The sequence below is a fragment of the Pseudophryne corroboree genome, chromosome 1, assembly GCF_028390025.1.
Source record: "Pseudophryne corroboree isolate aPseCor3 chromosome 1, aPseCor3.hap2, whole genome shotgun sequence".
Classification (NCBI taxonomy): Eukaryota; Metazoa; Chordata; class Amphibia; order Anura; family Myobatrachidae; genus Pseudophryne; species Pseudophryne corroboree.
Window position 1 is genome coordinate 811869744 of NC_086444.1, and position 21456 is coordinate 811891199.

Sequence of the window (21456 nt, forward strand, 5' to 3'; positions counted from 1 at the left end):
CATTTTAATGATCAAGCTTTGTTATTATAATATATACATTTAATCATTGAAATGCTTTGGTACTGATGCTGACTGGGGCTTACACCTGTTTGCTAACCACGAAATCCACAAATAGGTAATGTGCGTATTACATCTGTATGCAGATTTGGACTGGTCTTACACTTGAGACGGTTTCTGTTTAGTGAAACGTGATAGTTACATAGTTGTTGAGGTTGAAAAAAGACAAATGTCCATCGGATGCAGGAGGGCAGGGTGGGCAAGCGTAAGCACTGTACAGTAAGGAAGTCAGACCTGGATACAGCCACAGATAATGCCTCTCAGAAGCCATATCTGTTGTGGCTGAGGTTGCAAGGCTAGGGCTCTTTCTAAACACAGTAGTGCAGTGGATGTTGAGGTCAAATAAAATATTAAAAGATATTAGCATTTTTTTTCTGGTTCATTACTGGTCCCACCAAGCCCTGGCATGCTCCTTGTACAGCCTTAATGCTACTGATTGGCTTCCAATAAATCCTGAGTGTATTTTGGGTGAGTGGGAAAGCAGATATGTATTGGTCAGTACATGAGGTATAACCACTATGTATTACAATGCTACATTGTAATTTATTTATGCACAAGTTAAAAACACCAATCATCATTATCACTTGACCTTGAGGATATTATTACAGCTTCATCTAGAAAACACCTCTCCCCAGCATATAATAACACAACAGGAAGTAGGCTGGTGCAGGGTAGCAAGGTCCCTTAACAATTTTTTTTTTTAATTATAATTTCTTTATATGGCGCCACAGTGGTTCTGCATTGCCTTACAAATTACCTGAACAGAGTCAGTATGAGCACAACAAGAAAAAAAGTGACTTTCATTACAAAACATTACAGGACATGCACAAGGTTTATAAACATTTCTGCAGCAGCAGTTTTTGGGGGTATATTTACTAAAGGTCGATTTTCATTGATTTCAAAATAATTAAAATTGATCAAAATCGTTAGTGGGCTTCTAGGGCTAAAACACACATTTACTGTACTATCATTTAAATAATGAATATAAAAAATCATCTGTTAGAAAATGTGTTACAGCCCCTGAAACCCAACATTGATTGAGATCCATTTTTACCAATTTGAGATTGATAAAAATCGATGAAACTCAACTTCTAGTAAATAACCCCCATAGTACCTGAATAAGCAGCGGGGCAGCCAAAACCAAAGGTTTGGTGCTGTTGTTGGCAGTGGGAAGGCGGGTGATTGTTTACAGTAAGTGAGGAATAGCACATGAGGGAAGAGAGCCCTGCTCATGAGAGCTCACAATCTAAAAGGCTTAGATGCCTTTCTTTGCTTTTTGATCAATACAGCAGCCCTGTAGGAGAATCAGAGGTGCTAATTACCAATGGCGGTACACTGCGCTGTTACCTACTGCTATTACCTCAGGAGACTTTATTTGCCATTCCAAGAAATGAAGTAAGAGAGTAAAAAGAATTACCAGAACGTGCCATTTTACAGCTAAACTATCAAATAAGAAATCACAAAAGATGGAAAGACCAGTCTCCATTCCCCAACTTATCCCTGCATATCATTCACCTGGCATTACTAAAAGTAAGTACTGTTTATATACGGTATTATGTATACCACAAGAAATAATAAGGTAAGTCACACTGGTGGCAACATCCGCATGGGACGGTAAAACATCTGGAACAATACAGTGAAACAACTGCAAATCAGAGCTACACAAAGACACATGGGCACTAAGTATTTTACATTCAATGATTTCCAAATGATACTTGTTATATGTGACCTAGGCAGATGTGCTGAATTCTCAAACTAAGTTGCTGAAAATAAAGTCTCGTTATATAATCTCTCCCCCCTCCCCCCCCCCCCCCCCCCCCCCCCCCCCCCCACACACACTACTTTTACCAATTTGATGATCTGAAAGAAGTGAATGAAATATATTTTATTTAAACTCAAAGCGTCTGAGACTCCTCATCCATCATGGCGCAGTGCATGTTGGGGGAGTCCCTGCCCTGTACAGGGAATATACTTCTTTCATATTCTCTCTATAATATAAAATGTAGAAAAGTACAGTAGTCCTTCTTTGTGTGTGCTTTATCAAAGAGCCCTCCAAGTCTCAGGAGCTAGGGAAGGAAACATCCTACTGAGTGTTTTATCTTATTGCTGACAACTGGGGATTGGTCAGATTTCAGGCGCCACAGAACAAAGCAAGCATTATTCCTCAAATCTTCCTCCTCTACTTTATACCAACCTTGCATTCTGTGATTTATTTTTTATGGAATTACAGTGAGGTAATTTTTTTCCGAAACTGACAATTATATTTTAAGCTTAATTGTGGCACTGGATTCTGATTCTTTCAGCCACTGCAGAATAATATGAGCCCTACAGCAGAGAAGAGTTTACGTTTTGTTATTATAGTATCTGTGAGGTGTTATCTAGACTATAATGTTCTGAATCATTTGTTATGTTTCCACATAATCATCACAGTATAACTTTGGTACCAGAGATGATATTTTTAGTTGAACAGACCACCCTTTGTTTTCCACAAGCACACTGTCACTTTGCACTGGTTCCTCGGAATACACAACATTAGAACAACACAATGTTTGTAGAAGAGAATCTTAAAAAAAAATTTTTTAGTGCAATACAAACATTTTATATTGTTTTTAATTTTATATTTATCTAATGTTTCCTACAACAAAAATAAAAAGTTGTAATTTTATTTTGGGGGTTAATCCTAACTACATCCTTTTGGTGTAATATAGTTTAGCTTGCATGATTTAAAAGGATTATAAAGCAGAATTTCAGCTGAGTTTGCAGTTTTGGTTGAAATTATCTATTAAAATGAAAATATTTATAAGACTCTGACTTACAGCTGTAGTAATGGTTTATGTTACTTTTACACTATTTTTTTGGTATAAGGCATTTTGGAGAGTAAATAACAGCTGCTTCATTTGTGGAAGATTCCATCATACAGCACTCTTACCCAACTTTCAGGCTACTTAGCCATTTTTGGCAGAATTTAACACTATTTTTGTCAAACATTTATTAACAAATAAATTATAACTGGTTCGGGAAGGAATATAATACTGTGTCTCAAACTTGATATAAATCATTCAGGACATTACAAATATATGAAATTATTTTAAGAACATCTGTTTTATATGTTTATTTCATTTGGACATCGTCATAAAGAAGAAAAGATATAAAGACAAAGCTGATTCTAATAAAGCAATGACAATGTTTAATCTCTGGGAACCATTTGTCTGCTATCTTCCATACATAATTGTCCATCTGAGGTGAGTGTTACTTGCTGTGTCCAGCCTGTCAGCAGAATCAAGTTTCTTCTTAGTAATGGTGTTCCTCATAAATTGCAGAAACCCATAAACATCAGTAAGTGACCAGAGTCTTGGCAAATGAAAATGTTCCTTTTCATTATAGAATGCAGTATATTAAACTCACATTGGCTACATGATGTCAGAGCATCCAGATGACAGAATTAAGGTGGGTACACGCTAGCACGATGTAGGGTAGATTTGTGCACAGGATTGCTTGCTCCAGCATGTGACATCTTCTGGTCCTGCTGCATATTAATGAAGGACAGAACAATGATTGTTCCATCGTTCATTAAATCTTCCTGATGTGCACGGGCAATTAGGCATGGTCCAGGACGACTATCGGCCTGATTGCCCTTCGTCCTGGTGTGTACCCACCCTTACAAAGGACAGCACTTTCAACTATGAAAGACTTGTTATATACACTATAATGGCTGTCAATGTAACCGACATTACATATGTCGCTCAATAACACAAAGGAGAGGCAATGTTCAATAAGGTATTCATGCTATATTTTGAAACAAATATATGCCAACACATCCCCCAATAAAAGCCAGTATACTCCTTAAATACATAGCTTATATTTTTTCAATTTAACTATACGTGATTGTTCAGAATGGCAGATTTACTATATTAATAGGAATTAATATTAAGGCCCCCATTTATCAAGCCTTGGAGAGTGATAAATTACACAGTGATAAAGTACTAACCAATCAGATCCTAATTGCTGTGTTTGAAAAATGACAGGAGCTGATTGGTTGGTACTTTATAACCGTGCAATTTATCACTCTCCATGGCTTGATAAATCTGGGTCTAAGTGTGTAAGATTTAAAAATACAAGATTCAGAAGTCTAGTTACTAAAGTGAGGCGGGGGGGGTTAAAAGAGGAGATGTTGCCCATAGCAACCATTCAGATTCTACTTATTTATCTATGGACAACATCTCCACTTCTAGAAATCCACAATTTAGTAAATATACCCCTCAGAGAGTAAACCTAAAATTCTGGCCTTAGCCAAATCTCCAACTTTGCCTATAGAGAATATGAAGTGCTGGAGGCAGACTCACACCGCCAGATTGAAAAAAAAAGTAAAAAAATTGCGTGCTATCAGCAGAAAATCAATAAGAATAAAACATTAAATGTAGCTACTATAAACACACAAATATATATATATATATAAAGTAATTGATAAAACTATGTATAATAACAAAATGTCATATATTTACAAAAACTATATAGAAATAAATCAGAAATCCCAAGAATCACCCTTAGGATACTCACTGCTGGGCTAAACTGGGCGGATATCACTCAACAGGTCAACTTGGTGGCCCCCATCCACTGTAGTATTAGACAAACAGAGGAATGCATAGTCATTCAGAGCCTACTTTTTAAGCAAGCAATGTTACTCTGATGTTTTTGTCCCGGTTAAGCTTTTTTTTAACATTACTGTATAATCCAGTTCATTATCAGACCTTTTATCAAGGATACATCCATTTATCCATACATACATCTATCCCCCAATGCTTTAGCCCTAATTTCCTCATTCCCACTTTCTCTCCCTCCCACACTCATTCTCTCCATCCCTAAAAACCTCTCTCCCACACTTCCTCCATTCCTAAATCCCAACACTCCCTTCCACACTCCCACCGTCCATCCTACCCACCCTTCCTCCAACATTCCCTCAGTCCTGCCCACTTTCCCTCTCCATCCCTAAATCCATCCTTCCCAGTTTCCTTCCCTTCTTCCCACCTGCACTCCCTCCCTTCTGCCCACTTTCCCTCGCTTCAACAGTCCCTCCCTCTCTAAATACCAACCACACTCCCACACACTCTACCCCTTTCCCTAAACCCACCAACTTACATACCACACTCCCTACCTTCTTCATACTTTCCCTCCCTCCCTAAATACCTCCGACCCTACATTCCACACTCCCTCTCACTCCCATATTCCCTCCCTACCTCCCACACCCCCTCCCTAAAGCTCCCATAGTCTGTGCCCCACTCCCTCTTCCCTCCCATCCTCACTCTTCCCTCCCTCCCAACTGAGTTTTTTTGTCAAACTGCAATAGTTATATAAAACTGACATTACAATGACTGTTTATGATATAGTCCTGTCACATGATCAGCCTACCAAACAGTGGCTTACACAACAAAGCTGTGACATCACAAAGGAGGTTTATAGTGTAAGCCTGTCGCATGATCCTGAAGTGAGAAAATAGCATTTCATCAGTTAAGTTTTTCTCTATCTACTGTATCTATTCTGTTGGTAGTGTATATTGGATTGCCTGGTGCAGCCCACACACTTAATGATCTTAAACAGTAATGCAGGTTTATTCAGTAAACACAGGTGACTCAGATGCAGTATTGATATAGGTAATTGGGCCCATTATATCATACAATGTAACAGCAGTGATAGCGGTACTTATCAGGAGTTCTCTGGTGGTGAGGGACAGAGGACTGCACAGCCATGCAGTCTGACTCCTGCTGTAGAGAAGATGTGGCACCCAGCTCAGCTCCGGATTCGCGATACATGCAATGGAACACCGTGAGTCTCTGTAGCTGAGATCCGCTCCCGGTCTCAGCTCTGCATACTTGCACACACCAGGACTCAGTCTCTCTTACTCTCTCACTCTAAGATGGAGGAGCAGGGGATTACATCACATAGCTCTGCCTCCGAGTGACTCTTGGCACTAGGGAATTAACACTAAGGGATGCGCCCATAGACTGCTGTGTAGAAGACAGGCACAGAGCGCACCATATCCTAACACTCCCCCTCGCTTAAGACTGTCTCCAGTCACAAATTTAAAGAACATGACATTTTATCAAACAAATCAATAAAGTCATTCCTGTAACCGAAAACATAATGTGAAGCAAAACAGTAAGAATAAATCAACATTAACCATATTCTAGTCCACATTCCATCAGGAATGCATGTAACAAGTGTGATGACAGTCCTTTTGTCAACATGTCGGCAATATTTTCTTCACTTGCAACATATTCCACAATGACGGACTTGTTTTCCACCAACTCACGGATGAAGTGATGTCTTACAGCAATGTGCTTAGACCGTCCATGATGCTTTGTGCTAGAAGAAAGATCAATTGCTCCCTTGGTATCACACTTCATGTTGATGATCTCACTGTGGTAAAGAAGAGCTAATTCACATAGTCTCTTTTATCAAAAGTTCTTCTTTTAAAGTTTCTGTGAGTATTAGCATTATACATTTTATAGAATTTGGATCTAGCTTTCTCCTTTTCTCCTTTGGTATACATGCAGCAAGTCAAGTGTCATACCAGGGAGGGGCAAACCCTGGACCACTGCTATACCTCCATCAAGACAGCTTACCAGTCCATCCCCAGCGCAGCCCTAGGCCTCTCCGACCACACCTGCTCCCCACATACATCCAGAAGCTGAGGACGGAAAAACACATGGTCAGGTCCGTCAAATGCTGGACAACGGAAGCAAAGCTGAAGTTTCAGGCCTGTTTTGACTGCACAGATTGGAGGGTTTTTGAAACTTCTGATACCGACCTGGATGACCTGGCTGATGTAGAGACATCCTACATCAGCTTCTGCAAGGACACGTGTGTGCCAACAAAAACAGTCTGCAGCTTCGTCGGGCCAAGGAGGAGGTATACAGCAGCGGGGATAGGCCAGTAACTCTCATGCAAAATCAGGCTGGCTAAACGATTCTCCAACAAGCTAACAACCTTTCGGCCAACAACCCCGCATCAGTTTGGAGAGGTATTCAAGCCATAACCAGCTACAAGGAGACCCGAAATCCCACTGTCATGCACCAGGAACTGGTGGACGAGCTGAACAACTTTTACTGCAGAATTGAGAAGGAGGCCCCCTGTCCCAGTCCTACACCTGTCTCGGGAGAAGCTGACCACCCACTCCCCTATCCTGGTCCCCACTCCCAGGCACTGCGGGTGGATCAGAAAGAGGTAGAAGGAATGTTCAGAAGGTTCAAAGCTAAGAAAACCACAGGCCCGGATGGGATATCGCCATCCGCCCTAAATAACTGTACTGTTCAGCTCGCCCCCATCTTCTCCAGGATCTTCAACACCTCACTGGAGACGTTCAACAATCGTCCCAGTTCCAAAGAGCGCAGCTGCAAAAGACCTAAAAGACTGCAGTCCTTGCAGTGTGCATACCGAGCGAACAGGAGTGTCGGGCATGCAATTAACTTGGGGCTGCACTACGTCCTACAGCACCTAGACTGACCGGGCTCTTATGCAAGGGTCCTGTTTGTCGACTTCAGTTCGGATCAACACAATCATCCCCAGTATCCTGCATGCCAAACTCCTCTCCTTATGGGTCCCAGAATCAACATGCTTCTGGATCGTCGACTTCCTGAAAGCAAGGAAACAGGTGGTGAAAGCCGGGTCATTCACGTCTAGTGGGCGCACAATAAGCATGGGGGCCCCTCAAGGATGTGTCCTCAACCCCCTGCTCTTCTCTCTATATACCAATGACTGCACCTTGGCCAAGCAATCGGTAAAAATGATAACATTTGCAGATGACACCACCGTCATCGCCTTAATCAAGGATGAAGATGAATCTGCATACAGACACGAAGTGGAACGGCTAATGCAGTGGTGCGGCAGGAACAACAGTTGAGATGGTGGTGGACTTCAGAAGGAAACCCAATGCCATGCAACCACTCGTAACAGCCAACAGCGTGGTTTCGTGGGTCGACTCCTTCAAATTCCTAGGGTCAAAAATTTCCTGAGACCTCAAATGGGGACCCAACATAAGCACTGTCGTAAAGAAGGCCCAGCAGTGGATGTTCTTTCTGAGGCAACATCCTGCAGAGGGTGCTGTTCATCTTCTACGCAGCGATCGTAGAATCAGTCCTATGTTCCTCGATCACACTCTGGTATGGAGCTGCCAATGAGAGTGACAGACGGAGGCTGCAAAGGATGGTGAGGACAGCTGAAAAGATTGTTGGGGTTGACCTTCCTCCCATCCAGGAATTATACCAGTCAAGAGTCAGGAAGTGAGCGGAGAAAATCGTGGCAGATATGCAGCACCTAGGTCACAAACTGTTTGAACAGCTTCCATCAGGCAGACGCTACAGGTCCATTCCTGCGAAGTCGACTAGATCCATTAAAAGCTTCTTCCCACTAGCTGTCCACTAGCTGAACAATATATTAAAAGTCTAACATGTATAATATGTCTAATATGTCGTCTATCGTACAGTTGCAATGTGCAGTATGAATTCATACGTGTAATGTTTGTTTTTCCCCCTTCTTATGCTATGTATTCCCCCTTCATGTTGCTGCTTGGCGATGCATTGTACCACAAAAAAATTCTAGTGTACGTGAGTACACCGGGCCAATAAAGCTGATTCTGATATGTGCAAAAGCTTTGCTCCCGAAGACACGAAGATGACTGACACTTGGCTTTTTCCTGGACCACGCCTCCAGTTGCATTTTACCTTTGGCGGCCTCTGTAAGTGCACAATTCTTTAGGTATACTGCAGTATATACTGCTTCTGCCCAAAACTTATTTTCCAGGCCAGCATCACTTAACATAGTTTGTGCTCTTTCAACAATTGTGCGGTTTGCCTGCTCACTCACGCCATTCTGTTCTGGTGTGTAAGCAATTGTTAGCTTATGCTTTATGCCATATTTCCTAAGGAATGCGGCTATGACTTTTTTATCATACTCTCCACCGTTGTCTGACCTCAGGATCTTTAGTTTCAGACCTGTCTGTTTCTCCACTAGGTTTTCGTATTCCACTATTTTGTTGATAACTTCGCTCTACTCTTTAATAAAGTACATGTGTGTTATTTTTGTGGTGTCATCAATGAGAATCATGAAATACCTGTAGCCACTGATTGATTCTTCCTCCATTGGACGACACATGTCTGTGTGCACTAGAGCTAATGGTGTCTCTGCTCTACTAACTGACTTTGGAAATGGGTTGCAAGTTTGCTTGCCTTTTATGCAACTCTCTCACATGGGTCTTTCAGCGTTGCTCATGGTGATTCCTGTTACCATTCCATCTAACAGTTTATGGACGTTGTCATATCCCAGATGACCCAAGCGTTTGTGCCACAGCTCCATCGACTGTTTTTCATCAGTAGCCATCATTGCAGTATATTCCTCAGTGTCCAGGACATATAGTTGGTTGCACCGGGTTGCTGAAGCAATAACAGTCCCTCTTTTATTCTGCACCATACATTTGCCCTTCTGAAATTGGACTTTGTAGCCTTTTTTTCTCTAGGACGCTGATAGCATGAGATTACTTCCTAAATCAGGCACGTACAACACATCTTGGATATCTGTAACAACTGTTTCTCATCCAATTCTTAAACGTGCTGTGATTGTCCCAGCTTGTAAAGCAGTCCATGTACTAGCAATCCTTCCTGCAACTGTCTGCTACATTCAGTGCTGACTCATTTGGCTTGTCACGCTGCTTCTGCGCACCGCTGGAATTTCTTATTCTGCAATCTGAAGCTTTATGTCTTATCTTGTGACATACACATTTGAAAGTGTGCTTTTTGTATTTTGTGCCCTTTGTGATCAAGGCAGAACCCTCAACTATGGTCTCGACAGGACTGCATTCTTGGAACTGCAGCAACTTGGCCCTTACAATCTCCATTGTCAGCTTAGTTTCATTTGACTCTAAAGCAACAACCAAAAAATCAAATTCTGCCGTCAGATTCTGTAACCTAGCCATTGCCACTTCTTCCTCGTCCACCTGTGCCCCCACAGATGCCAACTGCTGAGCTATCGACAATGACTTATCAATGTAATCATTCATGTCCTTGCAGGCACTCAGTTTCGTTCCATATAGCATGCGTCTTAAACTTATCCTCATTAGACCTTTATCTTCATATGCATTTTGCAGGGCTGTCCACATGTCCTTAGCTGACACTTTCCCACTGATTATTGAATAGATATGCTGCTCCACAGCTAAACCTATTGTCCCGATGGCTCTGTCTACATCATCTGAGTTTGGACCTGCTCCTGGGTCTATTGTGACCTTCCACAACTTTTCCCGCTTAAGCTGCATCTCTATGGCATACTTCCATGTAGCATAGTTTTCTGAACCTTTCAGATTAGCAAAGTTCATGCTGTGTCCTGTGTTACACATCCTTTCTGCAGTTGTATAAAATGTCACTTTAAACTTTATCTGTGTGATTATTCAAAAGCACTCAGGGGATTAATCTTCATACACATGTGGGTCTGGGGTGCGGGACTGGGCCCATAACTTGTTGGCAGAGTGTATTAGATTGCCTAGTGCAGTGATGTTGGCCCACACACTTAATGATCTTAAACAGTAATGCAGGTTTATTCAGTAAACACAGGTGACTCAGATGCAGTATTGATATAGGTAATTGGGTCCCTTATATCATACAAGGTAACAGCAGTGGTAGCGGTACTTATCAGGAGTGGTCTCCGGTGGTGAGGTACGGAGGACTGTACAGCCGTGCAGTCTGACTCCCGTTGTAGAGACGATGCGGAGCCTTGCTCAGCGTCAGCTCCAGAGCTGTGATACATGCAATGCAACCCTGTGAGTCTCTGTAGCTGAGATCCGCTCCCGGTCTCAGCTCTGCATGCTTGCACACACCAGGACTCAGGGGGTAATTCAGACCTGATCGCACGCTAGCTTTTTTCGCTGCGCTGCGATCAGGTCAGAACTGCGCATTAGTATGCACCGCAATGCACAGGCGCGTCGCTTGGGTACAAAGCGGATCATAGCTATGCAATGGGTTTTACGAAGAATCGATTCGCACAGCCGATCGCAAGGAGATTAACAGGAAGAGGACGTTTGTAGGTGGCAACTGACCATTTTCAGGGAGTGGTTGGAAAAACGCACGCGTGTCCAAGCGTTTGCAGGGCAGGTGTCTGACGTCAATTCCGGTCCCGGACAGGCTGAAGTGATCGGAGCAGCTGAGTAAGTCCTGGGCTACTCACAAACTGCAAAAGATCTTTTTGGACCACTCGGCTATACATGCATTTGCATACTTGCACAGCTAAAATACACTCTTCAGTAGGCGGCGACTATCTGATCGCAGCGCTGCAAAAAACTGCTAGCGAGTGATCAGGTCTGAATTAGGCCCTCAGTCTCTCTTACTCTCTCACTCTAAGATGGAGGAGCAGGGGATTACATCACATACAGTAGCTCTGCCTCAGAGTGACTCTTGGTACTAGGGAATTAACACAGGGGATGCGCCCAAAGAATGCCGCATAGAAGGAGACCGGCGCACCATATTCTAACATATTCATTATCTATTTGTTATTTTTGTGGGGGGAGGGGGGGGGGTAAGAAAATGACTTTGATAGGAGGGCCACAAAAGTTTTTTCACACTAAAATTACCTTAAAATAAACATTTTTACTGATTTTTCCACAGTGGTGAGATGCTGTTTTAATGCAAACAGTGAAGTTGTGACTTGGACTTCATGATGTGTATGATGTGCAGTTGGTTAATTCATCACAGTTAAACTGAACAACAAACAGCACAATTTACAGTTTATAAATAAAATAGTGATATTAATATATTCTGCATAAACAGTAGCTATTTTCCTAAGGAAGATATTTTAAATATTTTCTACCTCATGGTCTCACTAATGAAGACGCTACTGTAACATTGTCAAGCGCACATCACCCCAGTCACACCTGCAGCCTGAAGCATTACACAGAAAAGGTGGCTAATAGGCAAAGCTGCAGAGGGCCAGAGTGGCCGTGACACACTTACCACTGTGGTTCCTATACATTACCCATCTAGGATTAAGCAGCTTCCACAAAGAACTGCTGACTTCAGGGCATGGATTGGATTTCAGCAGACCGCAGTGTGGTCTTCCATGTCCTACAGTGCCTGTACCCATCCAATATTATTTTCATATAACATTTAAGTTACATAAGCCTACAGTACTTACACTTTGAAATGCCATAATAGCATCTGCAGCTGACCACTTACTGTTTTCTAGCAAGCAATGTTACTCTGATGATACATACATAGCGACTGGCCAGCACTCAATGTTATAATGCAGCTCCCATGGGGCCCACAACAGGATAAATAGCAGACGAGATAGGGCACTCTGTGGTTTTGTAATAAAGAAAACACTCAGCACACAACAGATTTTGCAACGTTTCGGGCGTTTAATGCCGTTCGTCAGGCAGCAATAACAAAAAAATTGTTATTGCTGCCTGACGACGGGCATTACACACCCAAAACGTTGCAAAATCTGTTGTTTGCTGAGTGTTTTCTTTAATACAAAACCACAGAGTCCCCTATCTCATCTGCTATATATATATATATATATATATATATATATACACAGTACCAGTCAAAAGTTTGGACACACCTTCTCATTCAATGATTTTTATTTATTTTAATTATTTTCTACATTGTAGATTAATACTGAATACATCAAAACTATGAAAGAACACATTTGGAATTATGTTGTAAACAAAAAAGTGTTAAATCAAGATATATTTTACATTCCACAAAGTAGCCCCCTATTGCTTTGATGACAGCTTTACACACTCTTGGCATTCTTTCAATCAGCTTCATGAGGTAGCCTCCTGGAATGGTTTTGAATTTACAGGTGTGCCTTGTCAAGAGTCAATCTGTGGAATTACTTGCCTTCTTAATGTGTTTGAGACCATCAGTTGTATTGTGCAGAAATAGAGTTAGTACACAGTGGACACCCCTATTTGACTACTGTTGTAATTAGAGATGTGCACCGGAAATTTTTCGGGTTTTGGTTTTGGATTCGGTTCCGCGGCCGTGTTTTGGATTCGGACGCGTTTTGCCAAAACCTCCCTGAAATTTTTTTGTCGGATTCGGGTGTGTTTTGGATTCGGGTGTTTTTTTACAAAAAACCCTCAAAAAACAGCTTAAATCATAGAGTTTGGGGGTCATTTTGATCCCATAGTATTATTAACCTCAATAACCATAATTTACACTAATTTTCAGTCTATTCTGAACACCTCACACCTCACAATATTATTTTTAGTGCTAAAATTTGCACCGAGGTCGCTGGATGGCTAAGCTAAGCGACACAAGTGGCCGACGCAAACACCTGGCCCATCTAGGAGTGGCACTGCAGTGTCAGGCAGGATGGCACTTCAAAAAAATTGTCCCCAAACAGCACATGATGCAAAGAAAAAAAGAGGCGCACCAAGGTCGCTGTGTGACTAAGCTAAGCGACACAAGTGGCCGACACAAACACCTGGCCCATCCAGGAGTGGCACTGCAGTGTCAGGCAGGATGGCACTTCAAAAAAATAGTCCCCAAACAGCACATGATGCAAAGAAAAAAAGAGGCGCACCAAGGTCGCTGTGTGACTAAGCTAAGCGACACAAGTGGCCGACACAAACACCTGGCCCATCTAGGAGTGGCACTGCAGTGTCAGACAGGATGGCACTTCAAACAAATAGTCCCCAAACAGCACATGATGCAAAGAAAAAAAGAGGCGCACCAAGGTCGCTGTGTGACTAAGCTAAGCGACACAAGTGGCCGACACAAACACCTGGCCCATCTAGGAGTGGCACTGCAGTGTCAGACAGGATGGCACTTCAAAAAAATTGTCCCCAAACAGCACATGATGAAAAGACAAAAAGAGGCGCACCAAAGTCGCTGTGTGACTAAGCTAAGCGACACAAGTGGCCGACACAAACACCTGGCCCATCTAGGAGTGGCACTGCAGTGTCAGACAGGATGGCACTTCAAACAAATAGTCCCCAAACAGCACATGATGCAAAGAAAAAAAGAGGCGCACCAAGGTCGCTGTGTGACTAAGCTAAGCGACACAAGTGGCCGACACAAACACCTGGCCCTTCTAGGAGTGGCACTGCAGTTTTCTAGCGAGAGGATGAGTGCTTCCATCCTCATGTGAAGCTGAACCACTAGCCATGAACATAGGCCAGGGCCTCAGCCGTTCCTTGCCACTCCGTATCGTAAATGGCATATTGGCAAGTTTACGCTTCTCCTCAGACGCTTTTAATTTTGATTTTTGGGTCATTTTACTGAACTTTTGTTTTTTGGATTTTACATGCTCTCTACTATGACATTGGGCATCGGCCTTGACAGACGACGTTGATGGCATTTCATCGTCTCGGCCATGACTAGTGGCAGCAGCTTCAGCACGAGGTGGAAGTGGATCTTGATCTTTCCCTATTTTACCCTCCACATTTTTGTTCTCCATTTTTTAATGTGTGGAATTATATGCCAGTATCAATAGCAATGGCCTACTACTATATATACTGTGCACAACTGAAATGCACCACAGGTATAGATGGATAGTTTACTTGACGACACAGAGGTAGGTAGAGCAGTGGCCTTCCGTACCGTACTGCTATATATACTGGTGGTCACTGTCGGCAAACTGCAAAACTAAAATGCACCACAGGTATGGAATCTAGATGGATAGTATACTTGACGACACAGAGGTAGGTAGAGCAGTGGCCTTTCCGTACCGTACTGCTATATATACTGGTGGTCACTGTCAGCAAACTGCAAAACTAAAATGCACCACAGGTATAGAATCTAGATGGATAGTATACTTGACGACACAGAGGTAGGTAGAGCAGTGGCCTTCCGTACCGTACTGCTATATATACTGGTGGTCACTGTCAGCAAACTGCAAAACTAAAATGCACCACAGGTATAGAATCTAGATGGATAGTATACTTGACGACACAGAGGTAGGTAGAGCAGTGGCCTTCCGTACCGTACTGCTATATATACTGGCGGTCACTGTCAGCAAACTGCAAAACTAAAATGCACCACAGGAATAGAATCTAGATGGATAGTATACTCGACGACACAGAGGTAGGTAGAGCAGTGGCCTTCCGTACCGTACTGCTATATATACTGGTGGTCACTGTCAGCAAACTGCAAAACTAAAATGCACCACAGGTATAGAATCTAGATGGATAGTATACTTGACGACACAGAGGTAGGTAGAGCAGTGGCCTTCCGTACCGTACTGCTATATATACTGGTGGTCACTGTCAGCAAACTGCAAAACTAAAATGCACCACAGGTATAGAATCTAGATGGATAGTAAACTTGACGACACAGAGGTAGGTAGAGCAGTGGCCTTCCGTACCGTACTGCTTTATATACTGGTGGTCACTGTCAGCAAACTGCAAAACTAAAATGCACCACAGGTATAGAATCTAGATGGATAGTATACTTGACGACACAGAGGTAGGTAGAGCAGTGGCCTTCCGTACCATACTACTATATATACTGGTGGTCACTGTCAGCAAACTGCAAAACTAAAATGCACCACAGGTATAGAATCTAGATGGATAGTATACTTGACGACACAGAGGTAGGTAGAGCAGTGGCCTTCCGTACCGTACTGCTATATATACTGGTGGTCACTGTCAGCAAACTGCAAAACTAAAGTGCACCACAGGTATAGAATCTAGATGGATAGTATACTTGACGACACAGAGGTAGGTAGAGCAGTGGCCTTCCGTACCGTACTGCTATATATACTGGTGGTCACTATCAGCAAACTGCAAAACTAAAATGCACCACAGGTATAGAATCTAGATGGATAGTATACTTGACGACACAGAGGTAGGTAGAGAAGTGGCCTTCCGTACCGTACTGCTATATATACTGGTGGTCACTGTCAGCAAACTGCAAAACTAAAATGCACCACAGGTATAGAATCTAGATGGATAGTATACTTGACGACACAGAGGTAGGTAGAGCAGTGGCCTTCCATACCGTACTGCTATATATACTGGTGGTCACTGTCAGCAAACTGCAAAACTAAAATGCACCACAGGTATAGAATCTAGATGGATAGTATACTTGACGACACAGAGGTAGGTAGAGCAGTGGCCTTCCGTACCGTACTGCTATATATACTGGTGGTCACTGTCAGCAAAACTCTGCACTGTACTCCTCCTATATAATACTGCTGGTCCCCACAATAAAGCAGTGTGAGCACAGATATATGCAGCACACTGAGCACAGATATGGAGCGTTTTTCAGGCAGACAACGTATAATACTGGTGGTCACTGGTCAGCAAAACTCTGCACTGTACTCCTCCTATATAATACTGCTGGTCCCCAGTCCCCACAATAAAGCAGTGTGAGCACAGATATATGCAGCACACTGAGCACAGATATGGACCGTTTTTCAGGCAGACAACGTATAATACTGGTGGTCACTGGTCAGCAAAACTCTGCACTGTACTCCTCCTATATAATACTGCTGGTCCCCAGTCCCCACAATAAAGCAGTGTGAGCACAGATATATGCAGCACACTGAGCAAAGATATGGAGCGTTTTTCAGGCAGAGAACGGATAAAACTGGTGGTCACTGATCAGCAAAACTCTGCACTGTACTCCTCCTATATAATACAGCTGCTCCCCAGTCCCCACAATTAAGCAATAAGCACAAATATTTGCAGCAACATTAATAAACGGAGAGGACGCCAGCCACGTCCTCTCCCTAACATTTCCAATGCACGAGTGAAAATGGCGGCGATGCGCGGCTCTTTATATAGGATCCGAATCTCGCGAGAATCCGACAGCGGGATGATGACGTTCAGGCGCGCTCGGATTAACCGAGCCATACGGGAGAATCCGAGTATGCCTCGGACCCGTGTAAAATGGGTGAAGTTCGGGGGGGTTCGGTTTCCGAGGAACCGAACTCGCTCAACACTAGTTGTAATCCATATTATGGCATGAACCACTCAACTCAGCAAAGAGAAACGACAGTCCATCATTACTTTAAGACATGAAGGGCATTTATACGGAAAATTTCAAGAACTTTGAATGTATCTTCAAGCGCAGTTGCAAAAACCATCAAACGCTATGATGAAACTGGCTCTCAAGAGGGCCGCCCCAGGGAAGGAAGACCAAGAGTAACCTCTGCTGCAGATGATAAATTCATTAGAGTTACCAGCCTCAGGAACCATTACTTAAAAGCACCTCAGATTAGAGCCCACATAAATTCTTCACAGAGTTCAAGTAGCAGACAAATCTCAGCATCAACTGTTCAGAGGAGACTACGTGAATCAGGCCTTCATGGTCGAATTGCTGCAAAGAAGCCACTACTGAGGATGAACAGCAAGAAGAAGAGAATAGCTTGGGCCAAGAAACAAGGAATGGACATTAAACCAGTGGAAATCTGTACTTTGGTCTGATGAGTCCAGATTTGAGATTTTTTGGTTCCAACCGCCGTGTCTTTGTAAGACGCAGAGAAGGTGAGTGGATGGTTTCTTCATGTGTGGTTCCCACTGTGAAGCATGGAAGAGGAGGTGTGATGGTGTGTGGGTGCTTTGCTGGAGACACTGTTGGTGATTTATTAAAAATTTAAGGAACACTTAACAAGTATGGCTACCACAGCATTCTGCAGTGCCATCCCATCTGGGACCATAATTTGTTTTTCAACAGGACAATTACCCTAAAACACACCTCCAGGCTATGTAAGGGCTACTTGATCAAGAAGGAAAGTGATGGAGTGCTGCGTCAGATGACCTGCCCTCCACAATCACCTGACCTAAACCCAATTGAGATGGTTTGAGATGAGTTAGACCGCATAGTGAAGGAAAAGCAGCCAACAAGTGCTCAGCACCTCTAGGAACTCCTTCAAGACTGTTGAAAAACCATTCCAGGAGACTACAGATGGGTCCATGTTTATCTTGACCTTTAATAGGATTAATTGAGACTGGGCGGTTGGACTTAATCCCCTGCTGTAATGACTTAATCCCCTGCTGTATTGTTCTCTGTATTGTATTGCAGCTGAGAACAATAGATGAAGGGTTTATGTTAATAAACCATGTTGTGCCTAGGCGCAGCAAACTAGCCAAGATAACCATGGACCCATCTGTACCTCATGAAGATGATTGAGAGTGTGCAAAGCTGTCATCAAAGCAAAAGGGGGCTACTTTGAGGAATCTAAAATATAAAACATTTTTATTTTTTTAACACTTTTTTGTTTACAACATAATTCCATATGTGTTCTTTCATAGTTTTGATGTATTCAGTATTAATCTACAATGTATAAAATAATTAAAATAAATAAAAACCATTGAATGAGAAGGTGTGTCCAAACCTTTGACTGGTACTGTGTATATATATATATATATGTATATATTTTAACATTGTCATCTAGTTCATTATTAGACCTTTCTTTCAAGGACCCATCCATCCATTTCCCTCCCACACTCCCTCCATTCCTAAATCCTAACACTCCTTTCCTCTCACACTCCCACCCTCCATTCTACCCACCCTACCTCCAACACTCCCGCAGTCCCACTTTCCCTCTCTTCAGCCCTAAATCCCTCCTGCCCACTTTCCCGACCTCCTGCACTTCATCCCTGAATACCTCCCACCTACACTCCCTACCTCATTCCCACTTTCCCTCCCTTCAACACCCTCTCTATATACCTACCACCCTCGCTCCCACACTTCCTTTCCCTACTACCTTAACTACTACACTCCCAACCTAGTTACATCCCTCCCTCACGAAGGTGGACATGTACTAAACAGTTATAAAGTGGAGAAGTGAGCCAGTGGAGAAATTGCCCATGGCAACTAATCAGCAGCTCTGTATACTTTTATAGTATGCAAATTATAAGTGTTACGTCAATGCTGATTGGTTGCTATGGGCAACTTCTCCACTGGCTCACTTCTCCACTTTTATCACTGCTTAGTACATCTCCCCCTAAATCCCTCTGACCCTTCATCCCACACTCCTTCTCTCCCTCCCTCTTACATACCCTCCAACCCCAAATCTCTCTAACCTTACCTCCCACACTCACACCCTCTCTCCATAAATCTGTACTACCCACTGTCCCATCACTCACTAACTCCCAGCCTCCCTCCCCCTACCCTCCCACCATCGCTCCCACACTGCCTTCCTCTGTCTCTAAATCCATCCCACCCTTCCTACTACACTCCCACCTACACTCCCTACCTCCTTCCTACTCCCCCACACTCCCTCGTTCCCTAAATCCCTGTAATCCTCCATCCCACACTCCATTTATCCCTCCCTCCCTCTCTCCAACCCTAAATCCCTCCCACACTACTGTACCTGTTTGTTTGTTTTTAGTTTTTTGACAGACCGCAACACTTATATCAAAGCTGTCATCCCAGTGGCTGTTTATGATGTAATCATGTCACATGATCAGCCTACCAAACAATGGCTTACACAATAAAGCTGTGACATCACAATGGAAGATTAAAGTGTAAGCCTGTCACATGATCATGAAGTGATAAAAATGCACAATCCAAAACTGCAAGCATTTTACCACCCGCTTATGTAAACTTTTTTTTTTTTGTGATATTAAAAAAATGATTCAATTGGAGGGGGCCACAAAAGTTTTTTTTCTCACAGTTTACCACCCAGTGAGTAGATAAAGGGTTTACTTGCTGTGAAAATCTTATCCCAAGAAACACTAAAACTATCTTGAAATAAAATAGTTGTATTGATTTTCCCACTATGATGAGATCCTGTCTCATCCAGCTCATGGCCTCCCTAACTAAGAAGCTACTATAACCAGTGGCGTAAGTTTGTCCCAGTTGCCCGGAGGCAAGAAAAATATTGGTGTCCCCCCCCCCCCCCCCCCCCCCCGCCCCCAATATATCATCCGTGAGCCAATAAAATGCCATTTTGAGATCCGAGTAAAACCGAACCCGCTCATCTCTAATTCTAACTATATGAAGCTACTACAAACCCGTTGCAACTAGGCAGATCTATGTAGGGGTCCAACCACACACTACATAGATCTGCTCAGTCACTCACAATGCTGATTATTTCTCTGACAATTAATTTGCAAGTGCCATATCCAGGATTAGAACCCACAACCTATTACACTGGTAGCATGCACCTTACTGATGGAGATATGTGCTCTTGCATAGGAAGTATGAGAATTCTAACTATATGAAGTTACTTATAATTGTCAGAGAAATAACTTCATATAGTTAGAATTCTCATGTTTCCTTTATAGGAGCAAATAGCTTCATCAGTAAGGTGTCTGCTTCCAGTGTATCTATAATAAAGAGGATGTGATTTGTAAGGTGCAGTGACTAGTGGGGAAGTCGGCTACGGAAAAGATACCGGCTGCTGTCAATTAACTTAATTGATTAATGTCGCTGAACACACAGAACAGGAGGAGAGGTGCCCCCCTTCAAAGCAGGAGCCCGGCGGCAGGTGACTCCGTTGCCTCCCAGAGTTCTGCCTCTGACTATAACATTATCAAGCGCACAGCACTCCAGTTACAGAAAAGGTGACCTATAGGCAAAGCAGCAGAGGGCCAGACTGGCTGTGATGCAGTTATAGTGACATTTCTGATTCCTTTTCCTCTGTAGTTCCTATACACTGTTCATCCAGGATTAAGCAGCCCCAGACAAAGCTGCTGAACTCAGGATAGGGTCTGAATTTCAGCAGTAGCCTTACATGTTCTACAGTATCTATTTCTACCCATCCAATGTTATTTTCATATAATGTTTAAGTTAACATAAGCCTACCTTACACTGTGAGATGTCATAGCAGCAGATGTAGCTGACCACTGACAATTTTCTAGCAAGCAATAGTACTCAGATTTTTTTTATCCCGGTTAATGTTTTTAGGTTTTTTTTTTTAGTTTTTGGTCATCTGGTTCATTATCAGAACTTTCTATCAAGGATTTATCCGGGATCCGGTCTCTAGGTTGACACTATCTAGGTCGACTACTATTGGCCGACAGTAACTAGGTCGACATGTTCTAGGTCGACAGGTCAAAAGGTTGACATGAGTTTTTCACGATTTTTTTCTTTTTTGAACCTTTTCATACTTAATGATCCACGAGGACTACGAATGGAACAGTAACCTTGCCCGAAGCATGGTGAGCGAAGCTGGTGCACTAAGTGGGGTTCCCGGTCACTCTACGAAGCATACGACACCAAAAAACCCCATAAAAAACTAATGTCGACATTTTGACCTGTCGACCTAGAGACCTTGTCGACCTAGTTACTGTCGACCAATAGTGGTCGACCTAGACACTGTCGACCTAGTTACTATCTACCTTCCATACCACACCCCATTTATCCATACACACATCCATCCTCCAACACTTCATCCCTATTTTCCTCCTGCCCACTTTCTCTCCCTCCTACACTCATTCTTATTATCCCTAAAAACTTCCAT